This window comes from Peromyscus eremicus, chromosome 18 (assembly GCF_949786415.1).
Source record: "Peromyscus eremicus chromosome 18, PerEre_H2_v1, whole genome shotgun sequence".
Taxonomy (NCBI): Eukaryota; Metazoa; Chordata; class Mammalia; order Rodentia; family Cricetidae; genus Peromyscus; species Peromyscus eremicus.
In genome coordinates, this window is record NC_081434.1 from 3,383,373 (window position 1) to 3,405,280 (window position 21,908).

At 42.8% G+C, this 21,908-nt stretch overlaps 1 pseudogene; it reads right to left on the reverse strand.

Annotated features, from left to right (window-relative positions):
• Positions 1-9,250: 9,250 nt before the first annotated feature.
• Positions 9,251-19,343, reverse strand: LOC131895341 (transformer-2 protein homolog beta-like; annotated as a pseudogene).
• Positions 19,344-21,908: the final 2,565 nt, after the last annotated feature.

Here is a 21,908-nt window from a genome sequence, read left to right on the forward strand (position 1 = left end):
TTTACCTGCAAATTTCATTTTTCTTTACAGCCAAATAGTATGCCACAGTATATATATATCTCACATTTTCATTATCTGTTCACTAGTTGAAAGATATTTAGGTTGTTTCCATTTCCTGGCTATTTGAATAGGGCATTAATGAATGTGGCTGAGTAAATATCTGTGGAGTAGGATGTTGAGTCCTTCAGGCATATGCCAAAGTGTGTAGAGCTGGGTCATGTGGTAGATTTACTTTTAGATCTTTGAGGTCTCTCCACACCAATTTCCAGAGTGGCTGGATCAGTTTGCAATCCAACCAACAATGAATGAATTTTCACAGCGTTTGTTGTCTGTGTTTTTTTTTTTTTTTTATTGATTTTGCCATTCTTGTGGGGGCCCACAGAGGCCAGATAATCTGAGCTTGCTTCACTTAGCAGGGCTGCATAATGGGATGATTTGGCCAAAGGCATGGGTACCAGGTGTTTTGGAGGGTCTACACTTGGCTGTACATTGTGCTTTGATCTTGAAATGGAAGGTCTTTTGCCTCTCCTTTTGGTAGTGTATAAAAAGTTCATTAGAATAAACTTTGAGGCAACTGGGTATTGACCCAGGGCCCTCTGGAAGCTATCTTGTATCTCTATCTTTTTTCTCCATCTCTGCCTATATTTCTATCTAATACCTTCTCATTTCTCTCTCCTCCCCCCAAGAACCCCTTGACAAGTTGGAGCTGGACTTCAACACATTCTGTCTGGAGGATGATGAAATCTCAAAATGGTTTTGTTTGCATCTCCCTAATTAAATATTAAATGGCTGAATTAAGTGTGCTCGTGTTTGGGTTTTCGGTTTTATTCCATTGGACTGACTACATGTCTGCTTTGGTGCCCATTTCATACTGTTTATCACTATAGCTCTGTAATTGAGCTCAAGACCTGGAACCATAGTTCCTCCAGCACTGTTCTTTTTGCTCAGGATTATTTTGCCTTTTCAGGATCTTTTGTGTCTTCATAGGAATTTTAGGATTTTTTTCAATGTCTGTGAAGGATGCGAGAGTATTTTTATTGGGATTGCATTGAATTTGTGAATTGCTTTTGGTAGAACGATCGCTTTCAAAATATTAATTCTGCCAATCCATGAACATGGGATGGCTTTCTGTTTTCTAGTATCATTCTCTATCTCCTTCTTCAGAGGTTTAAAGTTTTCACTGTAACAGCCTTTTACACTCTGGGTTAGGTTGCTTATTCACAGACATTTTGTTTCCTTTGAGGCTGTTGTGAATGGTAGTGTGCCCAGAATCTCCTTCTCTATGTGTTTGTTGGTAGTGCATAGAAAAGATAATTGATTTGTACAAGTGGATTCTGCAGCCCTCCACGTTACTGAAATTGTTTCTTATTTATAGAAGCTTTCAGGTAGAATTTTTGGGATCTTTTGTCTATAAAATCACATCATCTGCAAATAGGGAGAGTTTGACTTCTTTTCCTGTTTGTATGCCTTATAATTTCCTTCTCTTGCCTTATTGTTCTAGCTTGTACTTTGAGCTCAGAATTGAAAAGGAGTGGAGATAGTGGACATCCCTGTCTCATTCCTGATTTCAGTGAGAGTCAAGTTTTTCTCCATTGAGGATGTTGTTGGATGTGGGTTTTAGATATAGCTTTTATTATGTTGAGATGTTTCCTACAGTCCTACTCTCTAGGATACCAGAGCACTTTTGACTTTTCATTTTGAGGTGAGTTGCCCAGGTTGGCCTTGATCTCACTCATGTGGGTGTTGAACTTACAATGCTCCTGACTCAGCCTATCAATTACAGGCCTGTGTTACCAGGCATGGATACAAATGGGTTTTTCTAAGCTCTGTTTCAAGTCACATCTGGTTGAGAAGAAAATGAATGGAGTTTTAGTGTGATGTAATTATCTCGGAGCTGGTAAAACATAGTGAATGGAAGTTAAGTAAGGCAGGCCACGGTGAACCAGAATGATAATGGACAGAGAATGGAAATTACATAAGAAGGACCACAGTGCACCAGTATGGAAATGAACGGAAGTAGCCAGTCAGCATATTTTGGTAAGAGTAAATAAACTAGTACAGGATTTTTATAAGAAAATGTAACGCATAAAATATCCAAATTACTGAACATTTGTGAGAAATACATTGCTCTGAGAAAATGTGGAGAAAACTCTAAACAGATTAAAGAAAATCCTGCTGCCTTGGTCCCTGCCTGCTTGGTTCCTTACCTGGAGCTTTTAAGAAACAGTCAGCCACACACAAGCAACATCTGTTTGGCAGATTTCCTTTTGTCCTGGAGCCCAGCATCTCTTTCTGGCCCACTGAGCATGTTTATTGCAGTGTTCGCGTGGATTCCAGAGGAAGCACAGATGCGTTTATTTATCTCATTGGTTGCTTTGTTTTGGAAATGTTTAAATGAAAGCAGTGGTCCTGGGGTTGATGTGATGGGTGGCCATGTCCACTGGTGGGGTGCACTGAGTGATGAGTACTGTTACAGCCACAAGATGTAGGTTTAGGATCAACTCTCTCGCACACATGGCCAGGGTATGGTCAAGACGTTAACACAATAAAGCCAGAGAGTCACTTAGCAGCCCAACACTTGCCACTGTAAAAAGTCCGTTTTCTGTGTTTTTAAGAGCTGGTAGGGTTCTTTGGCTTTTCTTTTGAAGGTCGTTTTCTGATTTAATGGGTTTTTAACTGTGTATGTGGCCAGGATAATGGATTTCAGTGAAAATCAAGATTACATTAAAACAGAAAACAAAAATCATCTACGTTTATTATCTGAAGACACCTTCTTATCCCCAGTGGTAGGGCCCATCATGTTGCACATATATAATTGACTATACTTGGCAGTTAAAAAAAAGTTAAAATGTTTATGTGTGTGGGTGTTTGCCTGCATGTGTGTTTGTATACCATGTGTGTGCAGTGCCCTTGGAGGCCAGAAGAGGGCATCAGAGCCCCTGGAACTGGAGGTACAGATGGTTGTAAGCTGCTGTGTGGATGCTGGGAATTGAACCTTGGTCCTCTGCAAGAACAGCCAGAAGTCTTCACCTCTGAGCCATCTGTATAGCCTAGGCAGTTTTGACAAAAAAAAAAAAAAAAAAAAAAGCATTTTTATACAGTTCGACTGAATGTACTAGATTCCAGTTAAACTCAATTTCACGAAGCTCTTTAGCAAATAGGAAGTTCCTCTGAGACATCTTGCTAAGGGCTGAAGCTGAAAAATGAGCAAGATAGTAATGGATCTTGTTTTCAAAGTTTACATTCCAGGCAGGGGAAGGGGGATGGTGGCGGGGGTGGCAGTTCAATCAGTGCTTTGATAGGTGAAAAACAGTGTGTGTGGTGATATATTGTGTACCCTAGTAAAATTGGCCTGAAGATCAGAGAACAGAACAAGCCACTGGATTAAATGTAGAAGCCAGGCAGTGGTGGCACACATCTTTAATCCTAGCACTTGGGAGGCAGAGATCCATCTGGATCTCTGTGAGTTCAAAGCCACCCTGGACTACATGAGATTGACTCAGTCTAGGAGAGAAAACAGAGCCAGGCAGTGGTGGCACACACCTTTAATCCCAGTACTGGGAAGCACACACGCCTTTAATCCCAGGAAGTGATGTCTAGGTGGAGAAAAGTATATAAGGTGTGAGGAGACAGGAACTAAAGGCTTTTTCGGCTGGAGCCTTTCAGGTGAGGACTCAGGATTTCAGTCAGAGGATTCGTGGAGTTGGTGAGGTGAGACATGGCAGTGGCCTGTTCCTTTGTCTTTCTGATCTTTCAGCATTTACCCCAACATCTGGCTCTAGGTTTTTTTAAATTTTATTAAAAGACTGTTTAGAATTCATGTTACAAACATGAATTTGGAACAAGGGGACATCATATTCTCTAGAACAACCGAAAAGTCTCTCCTGAGGAGGAATGTCAGCTGAGTGGATCCTGAAGGCTAAGCATGACACAGATGAGTCAGTTAAGGCAAAGGGGCCTGGGCAAGAGGCATGGCTCTCGGAGATAGTGAGGAAGGGCTGGGAGAAATGTGGAGCAGATTCTAGTTGTGATGGGCTGTTGATAATATTCTCTCTCTCTCTCTCTCTCTCTCTCTCTCTCTCTCTCTCTCTCTCTCTCTCTCTCTCGGTTTTTTCCAGACAGTTGTTTTGGTGCCTGTCCTGGATCTCGCTCTGTAGCCCAGGCTGGCCTCGAACTCACAGAGATCCACCTGGCTCTGCCTCCCGAGTGCTGGAATTAAAAGCGTGCCCCACTACTGCCCGGCAAGGGCTGTTGATCTCTTGTACTTACAGCAGATCCATGCAAGATCTCCACAGATGGAGCACGTTGACACCCTGCCACGGAAGGGTGGGATTCCACTTCTCCCTGAGGATTTGTAGGCGTAGAACCATTTATGGGTGAGGGAGAGACCTTTTGTTCAGTGATGCAGCCCGTGGTCAGGTGCTCGTGCTTCTGTGAACAAACTTTCACCCAAACTCCTTGTATTAGTCAGGGTTCTCCAAAGTAGCAGAACTCTAGAGTGAATCTCTCTCTATATATATCTATCTCTGTCTCTGATATATCTATCTGTCTGTCTATCTATCTATCTATCTATCTATCTATCTATCTATCTATCTATCTTCTTTCCATCATCTATCTATGGGATTTATTAGAATCACGTAGAGTTATGAAGTATCAACGCACACTGTGTATGTTATTAACTCTAGAGATTCATGGTGCTGTACAATAGATCTGACAAACAGAAGGGCCTTCAACAAGATCAAAGTATGTTAGTGTAGTCAGGTTCCTCTAGAGAGGTGGTTCTCAACCTTCCTAATGCTGCCACCCTTTAACGCATTTCCTTATGTTATGGTGACCCCCAACCACAACATTATTTTCATTGCTACTTCATAACTGTAATCTTGTTACTCTTATGAATTATAACGTAAATATCTGTGTTTTCCAGATCTTAGGCAACCCAGTGAAAGGGTCATTTGACCTCAAAGGGGTCATGGCCCACAGGTTGAGAACCACTGCTCTAGAGGAACAGAATTTATGGAATGAATCTATCTATGAGCCATCCATCTACATATTATCTATCCATATCTATCTATAGAAAGCGGACTTATTAGAATGACTTACAGGCTGTGGTTCAGCTAGCCCAACAATGGCTGTCTACCAACTGAGGGTCCAAGAGTCCAGTAGTTGTTCAGCCAGTCTTTAGTATAAGTGAGAATCCTGGAGAAGTAGGCTCGAAGACCAGTGATGGAATGGACTTGCTCTCTCTTTGCCTGTTTGCTCTCGCTCTTCCTAGCAAGCTTTCTTCTTCCATGTTCTTTCTATAGGCTGCCAGCAGAAGGTGTGGCCCAGATTGAAGGTGGATCTCCCCACCTCCAAAGATCCAGATTAGGAAGGGGGCTTCCTACTTTAAACGATCTAATTAAGTAGGAAATCCCTCACAGGTGTGCCTAGCCATTTGGATTTTAGCTAATTTCAGATGTAGTTAAGTTGACAACCAAGAACAGCCATCACACTATATATCATAAATGGAAAGATAGATAGATTCAACCACATTAGAGTGAGTTCTGCTTTAGAAGATCCTGGACACCATATGAAAACAAGACACAGTCTTCAGGTCTACTTGACTTATAACCATTTATTTCTTTCTAGGTTCATAGAAAGTTCTTGAAATTAATAAGAAAAAGGCAAAAAAAATAGGAAATAGCTTATCTAATGCTGCTTAAAGTATCTGCAGCAGAGTCTTGTAGATGGATGCCAGAGTGGACCACTAGGCTGTTTGAAGCAAAGCTCCACCATCCCTCCTGGACAGCTAGTGTCCTTCTCAGAAACACCCTTTGGATTGCCAGTAGACCTTATGGAGGATCAACGCTAACCGTGGCCCACCAAGTTACCATGAACACTATGAGGAGGAGACTACACTCCCTGTTTCTGTTTTTCCTCAGCAAAGCATTCCGAAGCGGTTGCTTTTCTCTCCTGATAGCTTCAGTACTGGCCATCAGTGTCCCTTCCCAAGCTTTGTGGATGTTGGAAAGTAGGATGTGGTGACTCAGATAGCATCAGAGGTGGTGTGATCCTTGAAGTCAGCCCTTGAAGTCCTGGCTCCCCAGCTCTCTGTCTTTCTGATCCCTGTGTGCTGTAGCTCCTTTGGTGGGCAAACTTGGCTGCGTTGTTCTGAAGTTGTCCTGGGAAGTTCAGGGTATCAGCTCAGGCCCGATGGGAAGCGGGAGTCAGGATGGAAATAGACACGTGGGAGAGCCACCGGGGAAGCTGCCTGTGAACAAAAGCAGAGGGAAGAGGAGCGGGCAGGAATGGTTTCCGACCAGGATGAACTTCTGTTACCTGAGATGAGAGTCCAGGAAGGAGGGAAGGTTGGGCAGGAATATCCATAAGCTGCTCTGACCATCTTGGCCAGCTTGATAGACAGTGTAGATTGCTTCTTAACATAATCCTGCCTTGGGCAGGACAGCCCGGCTCCAGGAACCCCTACGGTATTCAGTTACTGGCAGCCAAGAGAGTCTGTGGCCTTGTTCTGGAGGCTGACAGCTTCCGGGTTCCTACCAGAAGAGTGAGCAGAGCTGTGTACCCCCCTATCTGTCTTACTCAGCCTGTAGGCTTCTCCTCGTGTCTTTCAACAGTTTTTTTTAGACTATCTGTTTTAAACAGGTGACAGGTTAGGTTAGCTGCTACAGTTCCTGCTGTTTGCAGTATAATCCCCATCAACACAACCTACAAGCTCAGAAGAGTATCTGCCATGTATAGACGATCAACAAATTTTTTTTGTATGAATGCATTTAAATGTCTCTTAAGCACAGGATAATTAATATTTAATTGCTGATTGGTTATGATGTTGCAAACAATCTTTTCAGCCAAATCTAAGACTCATGATATGGCTCCCCTCCCCCCTCATTCATCCTATCTACTGATGTTTGTGCTGAGATAGAAATGGGGCACTGGTCTACGGTTCCAGGCTGTGGCTGTAAGGAATGAGTCATTCGGATGCAGAGAACTCCATGCAGGAGATGATGGAAGAAAAAAATATCGTGGATGGAGGTCGTTGGTAGGATGGGTGGGTGGACGACAGGTGGAGGCTGGTGTCTGGGTTTATATGCAAACCAGTGAATTCTGTATGTAGTTGCACAGTCCATTCTTAGAGGTTTAATCCACCAGCCACAGAGCAGCCTCCTCTTCCTTGTCTTGCTATCATCTCAGAGGATCTCCAGCTCTTTTCTACAGTTAAAGGACTCCCTTAAAACGAAGAGTTAGGAAAGTCACCCCAACATTATCTACCCTCAGTAAGTTTCATGTATTCACGATGTCTAGCTACTTTCTGAGAACTGTTTCCTAAATGTTGAACTCTGTCCCCAAATATATTGAAAATAATATGGAATATATATTAGTATATACATGTAATATTAGTATATACATGTAATATTAGTATATATACTAATATATAAAATTATAGATAAACATATCAATATGTATTGAAATATTATATATAATATATAAAATTATATATATTATCTTAGGTTATTCCTATATTGATCAGGCTAGCTTGGAACTAGCTGTATAGCACAGGCTGGCCCCAAACTCAAAATACTCTGGTCTTAGCTTTGCAAATGTTGTAACTACATGTGTGTACCATCATGTCTAGCAGGAAAACTCTCTACGAAAGATGTAGGCTCCAGGAAGTTTTGCTGCAGTTTCCCATCCAAGGGGAAAGCACACTTAAGCTATTGAGATTTTTAAAATGAAAATTTAGTCAGCACTTCCCTCAAAACACTTTCTGTTCTGCTGAGAAGAACCACAGGGAGCTGTAATTTGTGCAAGTAATAAACACTTAAGAATGAGAGCCGCGATCGAAGCTTTACCTCCACCATAGCTCAGGCTAATGGAGCAGGGAGTTTTCCTGGTCATTCTTCACTCCTGCATCTGGAACCACCCAGGCCGACGAGCAAAATCGATCTGCTCTTTAGCTTTGCTGAGCACTGTTTAATATCCTAACTGAAGAACTGTGGATCACACTTGAAGAGGAGGGCGCAATTAAACTGATGTCCAATTCTCAACTTCTTTCTCCTTTCCTTTCCTCTCAGTGACTGGCCCTTCCCTGTGGCCGACGCTTTTTCTCATTATTGTGTCTGACTGTAGTAGTCCAGGGTCTGCACCTTTCATAGAAAGCACTCCAAGACTTAAAAGATTCTATTAATACACTTCAAGACAGTATTTAATGTGTATATATGAACAAATGGGGCATGTTGATAATTACTCAGGGCTTTTGACTTTTAAGAAATATGATTTTGGACTGATTTTAGGTTCACAGAAACATTTAGAGGAGTGAGTAGGTATTTCTTATGTCCCCACTGTCCCTGAACAAGCACAGTCTCTACCATTATCAGTGTCTCCCCCAGAACAGCACATTTGTTACTGCTGGTTAACCTAGACAGACTGGCGTCATTATCCGCCAAGCCCTTAGTTAACATGAGGATTCACTATGGGTGGTGTACATGCTGTGGGTTTGGGCAAATGTATAATGCCATATGTCTACAACTGTAGTATCATACACATATTTTAATCTGTTCATTACTTTTAAAAATTAATAATTCAGTTGAGCATGGTGGCTCATGTTGGTAATTACAACATATGGGAGGCTGAGGCAGGAGGATTTCAAATACCAGGAGAGTATTTCAAATACCAGGAGAGCGATAACCAGGTTGTATCTAAGGCAGGTGATGTAGATTTGACTGAGTTGTATCTGAAAGATGCTTTGCAAACAGAAGTGGTTTAGTAGTGACTTGAAATGAGAGGGGACGCAGCTGGCAGACTGAACTTCATCTCTGGAGTGAGGTAAGGATAGGGAAGGCAGGCTTGTTGGGTGGAAGGTGAGGAGGTTAAGCCTAGAGATGTTGAATGGATCTGTGGAATGGGAGAGCACAGTGGATGTGCACTCATGTGACTTAATGCTTTTTATGTGTGTTTGTGTGGGTGGATAGTCATGTCTGTGTGAGTGCACACACAGACCAAGGAGAACTGGAGAGAGGAAGTGCAAGTCTGTTTATGGATGCATTGCAAATACAAAAGCCTTTTAATCTTTCAAAGAAGACGATGTCCACCAACATGTTGTCAGAAAGTCCTTAAAATGAAGGTCAGAACTCCAGGACTGGAGCACTCATGATTCAGCATCATCTTCCTATGCATGTCCTGCAACACAAACTCAGACATAACACTCTGTTCTGAAGAAACGAGGCACAAACAAACAACAAAACAACCCACCACCACCACCACCACCACCACCACAAGGAAGAGGCTGCAGGATACATAAAACTTTTGGTGGAGACAGTGAAGGAGAAGTAAAAAATGTCAGGGAAAAATTTTTAAGAGACACAGGCTGTCCTCGCTGAAAACTACTTCTGAGTACAGTCAAAAATAAATCTTTAAGAGTGACCACACTGGCTGGTTTTGTGTCAACTTGACACAAGCTAGAGTCATTAGAGAGGAAGGAGCCTCAGTAGAAGAAACGCCTCCATGAGCTCCAGCTGTAAGGCATTTTCTCAATTAGTGATCAATGGGGGAGGGCCCAGCCCATGGTGGGTGGTTCCATCCCTGGGCTGGTGGTTCTGGGTTCTATAAGAAAGCAGGCTGAAACCCCTTCCCTCCCCAACCTGCTCATTGGTTATGGTGTCTCATCACAGCAATAGAAATCCTAAGTAACAAACATATGATCAGACCTGGGGGGGGGAAAAGACTCCCATTGTTTTGATAGTGGTCTCTCTGCTTCCTGTTTGTGATTCCATATGTGAGCTCTCAGCTGTTGCTTTAGCTGCCCACTACCTCTCCTCTGCATCATTTTAATTACATTAAAAACTGTAACTCATGAATTGTCAGTCTTAAAAAAACTCAGACAACATAGATGAACAGATTCATGAAGAGAAAGGAGAGCGAAGTTCTTGTAAATCCCACACTCCCGTGTTTCCTGCGCCCCCTCACTCTTCTCTGTGCATGTACTGACCTCCGTGCGCAGCCATACAATCCTGTAGTTCTTATTTTGTAACTTAGTGACACCACCTCACACGTTTCTTTGAAATTTGCTATTCTTAATGGATAGACTGTTGATCCCCACCCCATTGTCATGTGTAAATCTTCCGAGTTTGTCTGTTATTATCTAACATATACGTGTAGACAGCACACACATCTGTGTTCTCTCAGAAATCTTTGGTGTTTGCAGGTGGAGTATAGACAGATATTTCTTATCTCTGCAAAGGCCACCCCTCACAGTACGTCATGCTTCTCTCTGCAATGAATTTGTTTCTCCACATCTCAAGAGCTGCAAAGACCAGGCGACATAGTCTAGTCTATGCAATGGGAAGTTGGCAGAGAGGATTCTGGGAAATTACATCATTGATGAAAAAGCAAATTTGTCATCAGGAAAAAAATTCTAACTTCCTGCTTTTGAATATAATTTTAAAGTTTTATTGAGGTTCTTCAGACACCTTTAGTTTTCTGCTCTTGCAAGAACACACTTTTTCATACATTAAAAAAACATGATTTGCTTACAGAGAATTAGGTTTTAAAACGTTTTTAAACATCTTCAGCATTTGTAAAACAGAATTTTTGTTGTTTCTCTTCCTCATCTGCCTCCCTTGTGCCTCCGATGCCCAGTAGCCTCCTTTTCAATTTCATTGTCATGTGACCCATGCCCTTCCGCTCATCTTTTTCAATACCTGTTGTCCCTCATTGTCTCTTATCTGGTTTGGATATAATTATTTTTCATTTTTATTTATTTATTTTTCTATGATCAGTTTGATACAGTACAAATTCTTATCCTAATAGTGAAATGTTGCACTGAAGCTTGCCCAGTGATTGAGTAAAACCAAAACTTAATATAAGCCACAATCATCCTAGAGTCCCCCCTCCTATGATATAGCCTCCCTGGTTCTCTGGGTTGCAGTCTGATTGTTCTTTGCTTTATATCTAGTATCCACTTATAAGTGAGTACATACCATGTTTGTCCTTCTGGGTCTGGGTTACCTCACTCAGGATGGTATTTTCTAGTTCCATCCATTTGCCTGTAAATTTCATGCTGTCATTGTTTTTCTCTGCTGAGTAGTACTCCATTGTGTATATGTATCACATTTTCTTAATCCATTCTTCAGTTGAGGGGCATCTAAGTTGTTTCCAGGTTCTGGCTATTACAAATCATTATTCATAATATGCTATGAACATAGTTGAGCATGTATCTTTGTGGTATGATTGAGCATTCCTTGGGTATATGCCCAAGAGTGGTATGGCTGGGTCTTGAGGTAGACTGATTCCCAATTTTCTGAGAAACTGCTATACTGATTTCCACAGTGGTTGAACAAGTTTGCACTCCCACCAACAGTGGAGGAGTGTTCCCTTTGCTTTGCATCCTCTCCAACATAGACTGTCGTTAGTGTTTTTGATCATAGCCATTCTGACATAATTCTGATATAATTTTGATTTCATGATGAGACCACAGGATAGAAAGTCTGTTTCCACTTTCCCACTGTTACAAATAATATAAAATGAATGCTTGAGACAAAACTTGACAAATGTGTATTTTTATCAGATTCCCAGAAATGGAATTGTTGGGTGAAAAATATTTACATTTTCAATGGATCATATCAAATCATCCCATGTAAGGCTTTGTCAGTTCATTTTTCCTGTCCTTAGTGATCCTGATTTCCAGTGAGTGAAATACAAGTTATTTTCATCCATACTGCTATGCTTAGTGAGGAGGAATCCTTTGTCTATCTATGTGTTACTTATATTACTGTATGAGTGTCATCATTATATTCTCTGATCATTTTCTACTGTGTTGTTTCCTTCCTTCTTAGCATTTGATGGGGGTTTCTTATTTTCTTAATTATTTTTTTCTTTTATTACATATACAATAAATATTTTTCTGTTGTACGTCATTTCTTTTATTTATTTAAATTATTTTCTTTTAAATTACATGTATATGTGTGTGTGTGTCTATGTGTGGGTATGTGGACCAGTGTGCGGAGTCCCAGAAGAGAGGGCTGGATCCCTGGAGCTGTAGTTTTAGGAGGTGAAGAGCCTTGGGTGCTGGGAACCAAACCTGGGTCCTCTGCAGGAGCAGTAATTTCTCTTGGTTGCAGGGCCATCTCTCCATCTCTTCCTTTCCTTAAGTGATAACAGTTTTGTTAGCCGTTACAAAGATACAAAAGCGTATAAGGGAAATGTATTCAAATTCCTAAGAATGACAATACAACAAATTCCTAGGAATTCGAGATCTGGATAAGGAGTTTGTGACCTTCAAAGTCCACCCCCTCCCTCCACACTCAGAGTAGTCACAGCCCTGAAATTTGTGTGTATTACTCTTCATGAATGCTTTTTAAGTCCACAAATAATATAATATTGCTTGGCTTTCAACTTTATATAATAATATAATAAGCCTTATTTTCTTCTCACTCAGGTGTTCCCTCTGTCTATCTCGATGGGGCGCATGGTGGCAATTCAATCAATAATAGTAGTGTTATAATTAAGTGAGCATTGTTATAATGCTTATTAAGTATTTCCATCTCTCCATTCATCGTTTTATGGTCTGGGAATTCATATTCTTTCCCTGTCACTTTGAAAGATACCACAGATTGTTTTAGTTGCCACCCTGCTGTGCTGAAGAACCAGAAGTAATTCCTGTACTCTGTTTGATGTCCTTTATTGACCTTTATTTTGTCCCCACTGCCCTGGCTCCTCCCATTCTCTAAGGGTCAGCAGTCCCTCTATTCTAAAAGAATCACTTTACTGGTTTCCACAAATGCATGAGAGCATGTGGTGTTTGTCTTTGCGTCTGGCTTATTCCTCTGAACATGCTCACTTCCGGTTCTACTCAAGTTGATGCAAATGATGGGATTTTCTTTTTAAAAAATGGTTGAAGTGTATTCCCTTACGTAAATATAGCGTTCTTTTACTCCCATGCTCCCCTACCAAGACAGGGTTTCATATAGCTCAGGCTGGCCTCGTAGGTTGCTAAGTTACAGCCTGTGCCACCACACCCAGTTTATGCCATGCTGGGGATCAAACACAAGGCTGTGCGTGCTAGGCATGCACTCCACCAGCTCCCCAGTACAGCAACTTTTCTTTATCCACGGAGGGAATCTGGATTGATTCACATTTTCGCTGCTGTAAATAATGCAGCCAAGTATCTTTTTTGCATTTTATCTCCTTTAGCTGTGTACCCCAAGGTGTAATTGCTGGGCCACAGGCTGTTCTAGTTCCAGTTTTTGAGGAATTTTTTATATATATTTTTCCATAAATGGCTCTACCAATTTGCCTTCCCATCAACAAACAACATATGGGAGTTCTCTTTTCTTCTAATCCTTACCACTATTAGTGAACTTTTTCCATTTTTTTTGAATGTTAGCCATTCTCTTGTGATCAGTGAGACAGCATTCCCCTGCCACACACAGAGTTATTGCTCATTTTTATTCATTTTTTTTGGGAAAAGTATCCACATCGTTCTTTAATCTGTTTATAAAATTGAATTGCTTGCTTTTCTGATGTTCTGATTTTTTATTTTCTCCCCCGCCCTGCTCAAATTTCCTTATATATCCCGAATATCAAGCTTGTGAGATGAATAGCTTGTAAATATTTTCTTCTGCTCTGCACATTGTCTCTTAATTCTATTATTTCGTTTCTTTATTTAGAAAGAAAAGTAAAAATCAAACTTGTTTACTGTTGCTTTTTGCCATTTGTTAGGTAGGCTTCGATCTTCATAACACCCTGGATTCAGGAGAAAAACCTTTTACATGAAGTTGTGCACAATAGAAACTTCTCAGCAGTCAAAATTTGAACTGTAAAAAAAATACATGCAAACCATACCTTTCTGAGAACTCTTCACTTTGAACAGAGCACCGAACTACACCAACGCAGAATGAAAACAACATTTTAACTCTACCCAAAGTAGTCATCATAAAAGGTGTAAAAGTCACATAGCTTCACTAGGCACTGTCCACTCTTTAAATAGGAGACAATAGAAAATATTGTCCACAAACAATATCCCAGCTCTATGGCAGGTTTCAGAAAGTCTCAACTTCATGCTTTAATAGTGCCGAGGGTGAGCATGATCGCAATCTGGACCATGACCTGTAACTGTGACCTGTATCCTCCACTACCGTAGTAAGGAGGAGACTGCCTTCTATAAATCTGATCCCTGCCTTGAGCTCTCCATCCACCTCCTCCTCCACTACCTCCTCTGAATGATCTGTTGTAATAGTCCCGATCATCACAACCCTGATCATATCCTGTCATAATAATCTCAGCAGTGTGAGCTGCCCTAAGTGGCTCTGCCCATGTAAATTCCTGGTGTTGGGGTATGGGGCCTTTTTGTTATAGAGAAATTGGCCCCAATTCGACGTCCATCAAGCTCCATTCCATTGGCCGTTCTTTAGCTTCCTTGGCATCGTCTACATTTTCAAAATATACAAAGGCAAATCCCCTTGAACGTCTAGACTGCTGGTCATACACAATAGACACATCGGCAATGGGGCCCTATTTAGAGAATACTTCTCTCTCCCTCTCTCTCACTCTCTCTCTCTCTCTCTCTCTCTCTCTCTCTCTCTCTCTCTCTCTCTCTTTTAAAGATTTATTTATTTACTATATATACAGTGTTCTGTCTGCAGGCCACAAGAGGGCACCAGATCTCATTACAGATGGTTGTGAGCCACCATGTGGTTGCTGGGAATTGAACTCAAGACCTCTGGAAGAGCCGCTAGTGCTCTTAACCTCTGAGTCATCTCTCCAGCCCGAGAATACTTCTCTTAGGTCTCTTTCCATGGTGTACAAGCTCAATCCAAACGCTCCAAGACAACAGCTGGGGTCAGGATTTGCCCGGTTCCCAACGTGACACCTTTGAGTAGACATGGGAGAACGGCTGTGGCTGTGCCATCTGCCATAATCTCGGCTGTAAGGCCTGCTCCTGGATCATCTATGGGAGCAGGATGGAGATCGTGACTTTGTATAATGCCTTCTAGAATTTCCGGATCTAGACCTGGATTCAGAACTGGACCTTGACTTTGATCTAGAGCGTCTTGAATCTTCCTTGGAGTGAGACCTTGCAGGGGTATGCAGTGCAGATGTCCGCCATCCATGAGCACTCTCACTTCTGGAAGCAGAACGGGATTCCAGTTAGCTGTAGTTCTGCTTGCTGCTGTTGCTCGTGGCTCCGGATTGCTGTCACTGCTCCTGGCCTTTACAGAAGCTGTCAAGCTCCTGCCTTCTTACCAGAGGCCCCGCCACAGCCTCTTGAGACTACACACTTTTGAAAGTGGCCCAAGACCGAGGCGCTCCACACCACCTCTGTACCGGCCGGTCTCCTATGATTTCTTTTGCAATACAGAAAGCTCCTTAGTTACATGCAATCTTATGTGTGTGTTTTGATTTTTGTTTCCTCTATCTGTGGGATTCTACTAAAGATTCATCGCCTATGCCAATATCTCAAGATGTTTCCCCATGTTTTCTTGTAGTGATCTCACATTTCCAGGCTTACTGTTTAGATCTTAGATCTATTGGAGGTAATACTTGCGTATGATGAGAGGGAGGGACCTAGATGTATTCTTCTGTGTGGGTAATCTAATGTTGTCAGTACCATTTTTTGGAGACACTGTCTTTATTCTTAGCACCTTTGTTAGAAATCAGCGGGCTGTATGGATGCGGATTGGTCTATGGGTTCTCTCTCCTGCTCCATTGGTCTGTCTCCGTTCTGATGCCAGTGCTATGCTGCTTTAGTTCTTACAGCTTTATTGTATTATGCACATCCTTGGATGACTTCTCATGAACTGTATTCCTAAGATTCATCCACTCCGTTGCCCGTAGCGGTAGTTCACAGTGGCAAACACACTTATTATATGAAATAGTGCAAAATTTACGCTAGTCCCTCTGTTGATAGACATTTGGGTTGGACCCAGCTCCTGACACCTCTGGTCCTCCATACCTCAAACACATGATGGGTCCTCGAACATAGTACCCCGTGCAGGGTTTTACTAGGAGTGGACAGGTTCCAGGTTATGTACATCTTGGGCCTGACCCGATAATGCCAAAGGAAGTTTAAAAAACAAAGGTTTTCCATTTCAGCCCACACCTCTACCTACACTTGATTATGTGATTTAAATTTATTTTCAAATCTGACAGCATCGTTCTTTATATAAGTGGTGATGGATGGTTTGCGGCTTATTGGTTCCTTATGCCTTGCCTTTGGGCCCTCTTCACAGTATCTCGGTGAACAGAAAAACTTCCCAGCCCAGGTCACAGACACAACCTTCCAGACTATTACATGAGCACTTTACGATTTTATCCTTTTTGTTGCTGGTTGTTTTCTGCAGACAGGGTCTCACTGTGTAGCTTTAGTTCTGTGTAATGGAACTCACTGTGTAGACCAGGCTGGCCTCTGACTCAGAGATCTGCCCACCTCTGCCTCCCGAGTGCTGGGGCTAAAGACTTGTGTTTGACCATGTGTGCCAATGATTTTGTTGTGTCTTTTACATTGAAGCGCTTTCTCTCTTTCTTTCTGTCTCTCTGTGTCTCTGTCTCTCTCTGTCTCTCTCTCTGTCCAGGTCAGAGTACAGCTCTGTGAAGTCAGTTCTCTAGTTTGTTAACCCCTATAGAACCGTATATGTAAAGCCATGTGTTCAATGTACTTAAAGGAACAGATCAATTCTCTCTCTCCCTCTCCCGCTCTTCCCCGCTTTCTTCCTCTTTCTGGATTGTAGCTTGGAAGATGGATGATCTGGAACCAGTTTCCACCAGTCTTCCTTTGGTTCATTCATTCACAAATACCTGAGTGATTCCCAGGTATGTTCATTCATGTTTGTTCTGTTGGATAAGTACCCATGATTTTCTAGACAGTCCCTGGTTGGAGAGGGCGTGCTCCACAGAACTAAGAAAAGCAGTGTAGTGGTGAGAACGAAAACTGTAACGTGAGTCGTTTCACAGTTTGTGGTGGCGCAAGTGTGGACCGAGCTGTGCCCAGCCCTGAGCTGCCTGTGAAGGCGATGTTTTCCTGTAATTACGACTTGTGATTGGAGAGGAAAATACTGCTCTTAAATAAATTCCCCTATTTTACTTCTTTTTGGAAAAGACCAGCTCTAAATCTCCCTTTAGCCCTTGTTAGCTCTCAGCTCCCAGCCTGATTTCCATATCTGTGGATGCCCCATGCCCCCAAACAAAGGAACGTTGCCTTGGGTCCTCACAGTGGGAATGTTGCCTGTGGTTGGTGGTAAAATTGTCCAAGATCTTGTAAGCGTTTGACAGGACACAGAGGGATGAGACGCAGGCGCTGCTGGCTGGTCCACGTTTCCATGCTAGAAAAAGACCACCGGTATAAAGTAACTGGGAAACAGGGCTGTTTCCTTTTCTCTACTTTTTAAATCCTGTTTTCTTACTTTCAAGGATACTTGCCGTAAGCATAAGGCAACATACTGTGACAGTCTGAGGAAATGTACCTGAGTAAGTTTCATGGCTTGGTCAGAAAACGTTACTTCTAGCTTAAACTAGTGCAGATGGTTTGTGCCTCCGCTTCCTGTAGTGGGAACCCTTCTGAGTCTGTTGTTGATCTAAACTCAAAAACACGACTGCTGCCATGTTTTGTGGTGGGTCAAATGAGAGCGGCCCCCATAGGCACATATACTTGAATACTCGGTTCACAGTTGGTGGATTGTTTGGGAAGGATTAGGAGGCGTGAGCTTGTTGGAGGAAGTGCCCCTGGGGGTGGAATTTGGGGTTTCAAGAGCCCACACTATCCCCGTCTAATGCTCGCTCTGCCTCGTGGTTGTTGTCTCAAGATGTCGCACGATGCTCTCAGTTCCTGCTCCAGTGCCATGCCTGCCTGCCTGCTGCCATGCTCCCTGCCGTGATGGTCATGGACTCACCCTCTGAAACTGTAAGACCTGAATAAACTCTTCCTTCTATAGGTTGCCTTGGTCATGGTGTCTTCTCACAGCGACTGGAAAGACATGTGCCTGTTCTTCTATTCCCATTGTTATGGATGAGTAAGCTGAAGTACACTTCAGTAATTCGTCCAGGATTACAACAGCAGAGGAGGGCAAAAGCCACCCAAATGTGGACCAGCTCCAGATTTCCTGCTTACGTAACTTCTAATGCTTCCCTGCCTCTTTTTTGAGTCAGGTCTCTCTACATAGCACTGGCTGTTCTGGAACTCACTCTGTAGACCAGGCTGGCCTTGAACTCACAGAGATCCGCCTGCCTCTGCCTCCCGAGTGCTGGGATTAAAGGCATGTGCCACTATGTCCAGATTTTGGGTTAGCCTCTTAATTGTAGTGGTGCCTGCACTCAAGGTTTACTCCATTAGTTCACTTAGAAAACTGTTTTTCATCAATCATAAAAATGCCATCCAAGAAAATATCCAATTTATTAAAATTATAATTAGTAGAGTGAAAATTTATAAACTGTTAGGATAGGATGGTTTTTAATTGATAGCAGCTTATATTCCAAAATAGTGATATGTATATATGCATATATACATATATAAAAGTATATATAACTATATGTATATATCTGTAAAGCAACTTTATAAAAAGGCTCACATACACAGAAGTCCTCAGTGACAAATTGATAGCTCACAGTGATGCCTAGCCCTCTTAGGTAGTGGGTTGTTTTCCTTATAGTCTTCGAACATTCACACTGATATTTAAAACACTGTACCCTCATTAACCTCTTCCATTAGACGGTGGGGCGTAATTATGCTTCTGTTCCCCCTGGGGAAGAGAGGGATGATGGCTCCAGCACAAAGCTGGCCTTCACTGTATTCGTAAGTAGCCTGACCGCTGTGCACATCGGGATAACTTTCACGCTATGCAGAGGTAATACAATGGAAATCACAGTTTAGAAATCCAATTTATCTTGCTGTGAACGGAATTGCCTCCAATACAGATGACAATTAGTTTTGTTCCGTAACACCGTTACAGAAATGTGACATTGAAAAACTACTTGCAAACTATTAAACATCCACCCGCTGTGAGTTCATGCCACAGAAGGAAAAAAAAAAACCAAAACGTTAATTCCATTTATGTGGAAAAACATAAAAGTGTTTTTACAAGGAGTGTCGGAAGGTCAGGAGGTGTCGAAGGGAAGGCTCTGCAAACTTTCAGTTGCTCATGCATTCTATTAAAGCTGCAAAATTCTGCTGATCCTCGGTTTTCAAAAGCACTAGGGTTGCAGCTCAGGCACAATAGAGATTAATGCAGAGCGAAGCCAGCCTTTAATGTCTCCCCTCACTGTGTCAGGGCCTGCTGCTGGGCTCCTGGCTGGCGTTGGCCCTCCTCTTTGGCTTCCGAACTTCCTTCTTTCCGACATCCCTGGTCACGTTCATACATCACACACCTACTTGGATAGCAAAGTCTCCAAAGGACCGTCATATGAGGCCTGCTGTAAAACAGAGGTACCACAGCACTGTCTGACGCATAAACGACAGTACCCACTTTTCTGCAGGCGATCACACGTTATAAGAAACGATCCACAGTCTAATAAAGACTGGACTGTGAGCTGGAGACATGGCTCCACAGCTTGGAGCTCTTCCTACCCTCCAGAGGACCGGGATTCAGTTTCCTCATAGCAGCCTGTAACTCCAGTTCCAGGGGGATCTGATGCCCTCTTCTGGTTTCCAAGGGCATGAGCTGAGCCCTCATAACACACTCCCTCCCCCACACTCATATGTGCACACCCTCTTACCCCCTGCTCCCCACACACACTAAAAGCAAAATTATTTTCCTTAATCAGCTTTTTCCCTACTCAGATCTTTGACTGGCTGAGACCTACTCACGTTAGGGAGGGCAATTCTGCTTTAGTTAGTGTCTTAGCCACTGTTCTATTGCTGTGTGAAGGGACACCATAAGTGTGTCAACTTAAAAAGGAAAGAATTTGGGTGGAATTAGCGCATGCCTTTAATCTCAGCACGCTGGAGGCAGAGGCAGGCAGATCTCTGAGTTCCAAGGCCAGCCAGGTCTACAGAGGGAGTTCAGGACAGCCAAGGCTACATAGAAACTCTGTCTTGGAAAACCAAAGGAAAAGAAAAAAAGAAAAGAAAGAAAGCACTTAACTGGAGGTTTGCTTACAGTTTCAGATGGTGAGTCCACAATCATCATGACAGGGAGCATGGCAGCAGGCAGGCAGGCATGGCACTGGAGCAGGAACTGAGAGCGGATATCTAATCCACAAGTAGGAGGCAGAGAGAGACAGAGAGACACACATAGACAGATAGATAGACACAGAAAGAGAGACAGACACAGATCGAAACAGGCAGAGAGAGAGAGAGAGAGAGAGAGAGAGAGAGAGAGAGAGAGAGAGAGAGAGAGAGAGAACAGAGAGAGAAACAGAGAGAGAAACAGAGAGACTGAACCTGGCATGGGCTTTTGGAACCTCAAAGCCCACCCCCGTAACACCCTCCCCCCAACAAGGCCACTCTTCCTAATCTGTCCCAAAATAGTTCCCCCAAATAGGGACCGAATACTCAAATATATGAGCCTGTGGGGGCCAGTCTCATTCAGTCCTCCACACTTAGGTTACCAGTCCAGCTAATCTCATCCAGACAGATACCCTCTAAATAATGTTTTATTAAATGCCTGCACACCCCCACACCCGATCAAATTGACACATGAATGAACTGCTTCAAGTTCTCAGAACAAGCCACACTCTGGCTTCCTTGGGTTTCTTTGCATACGGCATTTCCTGGGGCGTTTCTGCTTTGCTTGGTCTCCTGAGTGGCTCTTTAGGAATCCACTCACAGCCACTACTTCTAGACTGGGTTAGGTCCCTCTCTTGTGATGCCCGCCTGCCTCCGCATCAGAGCATACTTCTTCAGGTACCATGGTTTCCTATTGACTTGTCTTGAGCGTGTAGATGCCAGTTCACACAGCATCAGGAATGGCCTTAGTGCTTGCATACCCACTAGAACCAATAGTTATTGGGTATATGACTGAATGAACAGACTTAATGGAGAAGGCGGAAGCTGATACGAGTCTTAGGGGAGGGAGTATTTCAGAAGAAGTCTAAGACTTGATTGAAGAAATCCAATAGCAGGAAATGACAAAAATGTGTATTTTGCAATTAAGACATTTTTTAACAGTCATTTTGAAATCCAGTAGTCATTTTCTAATACCTCAAATAATGGTAGTTATCCTGACACAGTCCAAAGACACAAGGAGCCTCTCCTTTCATCAGATTTGAAGAATTCTTTGTAACTTTTTAATTTTTATAAAACATTTATTTATATTTTGTGTGTGGTTTTGGGGGCTAGGTGGCAACTTTTGGGAACACAGCAAGGAGAAAGAGCCCCCCTTTTCTCTGGAGTCTGAGTGAAGCCTCTTGCTGGATGAGACTCAGGAATTCCAAATTTGCTGCCGAGGTTGATGACATGGAGATAACACTCCTCTGTCATTCGACTTTACTGCCAACTTGATACAACCAGGGATGAAGGAACATCAGCTGGGAAATTGCCTAGATCAGATTGGCTGTGGGCATTCTATGGAGGCATGGTCTTGATTGCTGTGAGGTAGGAGGACCCAGCCCACTAAAGGCAGTACAATCCTTAGGTAAGTGGATAAGAAAGCTAACTGAGCATGAGCAGGAGAGTGGGCCAGCCAGCACAGCCAGCAAGCAGCACACCTCTGTGGCTTCTGCAGAGCCTCATTGAAACTCCTCAGCAGCCCTTTAAAGATAAGGACTTCAGAAACCATCAGTGTCTCCTACATGGCCATTGTAAGGACAATGAAACGTGACTCTCCTTGGAGAAATCATGTCATGCTCTCAGGTGCCTCACCCTCTTCCCCAGCGCTTCTCTTTCTCTTAACTTCCTGCTTATGAAAAATGTCTTTTAATAAACCCCACCCCTGCTTCACATTGGCTCATCCTGAAATTCTTTTCCGTGGAAAAACTAAGGATCC